This window comes from Corylus avellana, chromosome ca10 (assembly GCF_901000735.1).
Source record: "Corylus avellana chromosome ca10, CavTom2PMs-1.0".
Classification (NCBI taxonomy): domain Eukaryota; kingdom Viridiplantae; phylum Streptophyta; class Magnoliopsida; order Fagales; family Betulaceae; genus Corylus; species Corylus avellana.
The window spans coordinates 13,889,680-13,893,780 of record NC_081550.1 but is presented as its reverse complement, the minus strand read 5'-3'; positions in this window follow the sequence as shown (position 1 = coordinate 13,893,780).

Below are 4,101 nucleotides of genomic sequence, written 5' to 3'. Positions count from 1 at the left end.
ATATATATATATATATATATATATATATATTAAATTTCTCTCAAACATAAAAAAAAATAAAATAAAAAAAAATAAAATCTTATGAGTGGCCGCGCCACCCTTGAAGGGCCTTGTGGTGGACCAGTGAGGCCCCATGGGATGGCCACGTGCCATCGAGGGTGGCCAAGACCACCCCTGATAAGAATCTGGGGTGGCCTAACCAAAAATACTCTTTAAAAACTTTCTTAGATATTTTTCATAAACTCCATGTTGCTCTCCAGCATTTCAAATTTGAGTTTCAAGTCCATCACTTCATAATTTGTAAGTATTTTAAGTATTTTGAAGTTTATTATAATCTTCTTCAATTTCAATATTTAGTTTACATTACATTTTTTGTGAACATATTTATTTTTCATGTTTTCATATATATAAGACATCAACGTTGACTGTTTTTTTTTTTTTTTTTTTTTTTTTTTCAAATTACAACATCAATGCAAACTCTATTTATGTTTTTGGGATGTATTTAATGGATGTTTTGATGAAGTATGGAAATATGATTTATGGAAATTTTCTGGAAGATAAAATGGAAAATGGTGAATGGGTAAACATACGGATATGGAAATGAATTATCTAAAAAGACAATGGGCTATTTCGAGTATAGACCATTAGACCCAACCTCCAATTCAACTTTATCCATATATCTTTTATCCTCAATACTCATACTACTTAAACATTTCAGCTAACAAAGTAACAACTCTGAAATCGGCTTAACCTGATAATAGCAAATGGGCTTCAACTATTCAGGCCGAATACCCATATGTTTGAAAACTGAAATGAATGGGCTCCAAGTCGGAGATGATCGAGCCACTCCCCTTGGTTAATTTTGGATTAACACCAAATATGCGACTTAAAACTTGCATGAAAAAAAAAAAGAAGAACAAACCATTCAAGCTTAATCCATCATCCATCCATGCAAGAAAAATAAAAGCTAGAAAAATAAAGGCAAAAGCCATAATTAGAAAGATCCAACTCCATAAGATATATTCTCAATAAACTAATGTTTGCATGTCCCTGAGTCATTAGTCATTATTGTCTCCCATGTTTTGACAGATTTTATGCCGTGAAATTTGATCTGCTTGCCTTTTTCTTGAGAACAATGGCCAAACAAGTATCTCCTTGTATTTCCTTGTTCCTTAAATCATCCCCGAGGAAGTGATATAAATATCTTGAGGTGCTTTGATATGTGATCGTATGTTTTTAGTGATGAGATATGGTTCATTACAATTGAACAAACAGTTATTTTCACGTTTATGAAATTATGAGATACACTTCATTTTTTTTTAAAATGCCCACATAAAGAGAATGAAATTCGATCTGATAACCTTCACTTCATAAGTCGTGGACTTCAATCGATTGAGCTACCTCTTGAGACGAGATACACTCTATATGAATCATTATGGTTTAATTGTTTTAATAAACTCTATTTTACCCAAAAAAAAAAATATCTGTAAATATTATAAGACCCTGAGTTATATACAAATCTGTTGAATGGAAAATAAATTAACGAATGGATTTTACACATGCATGATTTAGTGATTTAAGGAACATGCAATTTGTCCATTACAGAATTCTATTAATTATCAGTCTAAATGTCTAAGATTGTACTCATAAAATTACTCATTACTGGCCGCAAACATTAAATTGTAAACTCCAAGTTTTATAGTTTAAGATATTCTATGTGATAACCTTATTTATCATATCATGAACCATATTCAATGCAATTTATAGACCATTTACACGCATATTATAAATAACTAGCAGTAGCATATAACCCGCGCTCTGCGCGGGATTTTTTTATTAATTTAATTTAATTTTAAAATTTAAATGCATCCCCATCTTACTTTAATACTTTTCATGTGAAGTGTATTGTATTGAACATGTACTTAATGAGACAATTACACACAAATGAATTAAAACATAAGACCATTAAATTTAGTTTAATTTATATAAACTAAAACATGGTAAAATCTTTGTTCCTGTCAGAGTAGTTTCAAATGAAAAGAAGTATAAAAAGATAAAAATATTTATAGCAAGAATAAAACTTAGATTATGATTATCAAAGCATTAAAAGAAAATTAGTAAGAATCTATCATATTGTTGGTGCTTTGTGTCTTACTTGTGTCCTACTAAGAATGATGTGACTATTAAAATCATCATTCGATAAAAATTCAATAATTATCAATCACAAGCCCACTGGTGATTTTAATAGCCACATTATTCTTAGTAAAACACAAGTAGGCGTCCTAGAATTACTCGTGACACATATTATATTTTAATACAATTAAAACTCATATATTTCTCAACATTCGAAAAAAAAAAACATAGAAAAAGAAACAAAATATATTTTTATGAATACAAAATATTTTACTCAACATTTAATGTAATCAAATAAACCTTCTCACATCATATTCAATGCATAATTATCTGTTTCGTGTTTCTAAAAAATGAAAAAAAAAAAAAAAAACATTCAAATGAATTACAACATAAAATAAACTAAAACATTTTAAAATCTTTGTTCCCATAGGTGTAGTTGAAAATGAAAAGTATAAAAGAAATAAAAATAGCAAGATGAAACACTACAAAAAATCATTTTTTTCTTGACTAGAGTTTTCAGACGTGGGGTTTCTAACGTGTGTTGAAGGTCAAAAACATAGGAGTTAGTAAATTTTTTTTACTAACGTGTCAAACAGTAACATGTTAGTAAATTTTAAAAAATTATTAAAAAATAATAATTTTTATTTTTTTAATTTTTTTCTGGAATTTTTTTTTCAATTAAAAAATTTATTAATTTAAATTATTTTTCAATTAAAATAATTATTTTTTAATTTTTTTCACCAATTTAACAATTTTGTTTCTCCATCTCTCACTCTCTTATTTTCTCCATTTTCTCACTCTCTCTCTCTCTTCTTTTCTCCATTTTCAAAAACCCAAACCCAAAAAATCTTCAAAAAATCAAAAACTCAAATAAAAAAATCGACCTGAAAAATCAAAAACCCAAACGTCAAACCCAACAAATCTTCAAAAACCCAAAAAAAACTTCTTATCTTCTCTTCGTCTTCTTCTTCTAGCTCTTCTCCTTTTTTTTTTTTTTTTTTTTTTTTTTTTTTTTTTTTTTCTCCTTTTCTTTTTCTTCTTCTTCTGCTGCTTCTCCTTTTCTTTTTCTTCTTCCCTCTAGAGGGAGCTGGCCATACAGAGAGACGAGGGAGATTGAGAGAGGAGAGAGAGAGTGTGGGGAAATAAAAGAAGAGGGAATAAGTAATAAGAAGAGGGTAAGAAGAGGGAAAAAGTTGAATATCCCGTTCAATGTTTTAGTGACGTGCTAACATTTAACACGTCAGTAGTTATTGACGTGTTGAAATTTAACATGTCAATAAAATATATAATTTTTAAAGTTTTAAAATCCTAAAAAATTTATTGACGTGGCAATGTCTAACACGTCAGAATTTATTGACGTGTGGATATTGCCACGTCACTAATTACTGACCTACCAACTTTGCCACGTCAGAAAAATATTTACCGACGTGGCATTTTTTGCCATGTCAGTAATTAGTGACGTGGCAAAAAAAAATCGTGTACTGTAGTCACGTCAGAAATTGATTTTTTTTTTTTTTTTGTTTTGTAGTGAAAGTTCGAATTATAATTATCAAAATATTAATAAAAAAATTGTAGGAAACTCTGATATTGTTGGTGTGCTACTTATTATATTTTAATATAAATAAAACCCATAAAGTTCTAATCATTTCAAAAAATACAAAACAAAATAAACAAAATATTCTCTATTCTTTTTAATACAAAATAAAACAAATATTTTACTCAATATTTAATGCAATCAAATAAATCTCTTTCAATACTTTCAAAAAAGTGTTAAACAATTCAAGTAAATCACAAAAACGAAAAAAAAAAAAAAAACAAATACAATAAAATATTCAAATGAATTAAAACCTAAAATTTCATTAGTGTGATACCTATTATATTTCAATACAAATAAACTTTCTAGAGAAACAAATATAAAAATAATCAATTCATAGTCACTGAAAATCTATACATTGGTACACAGAGGTA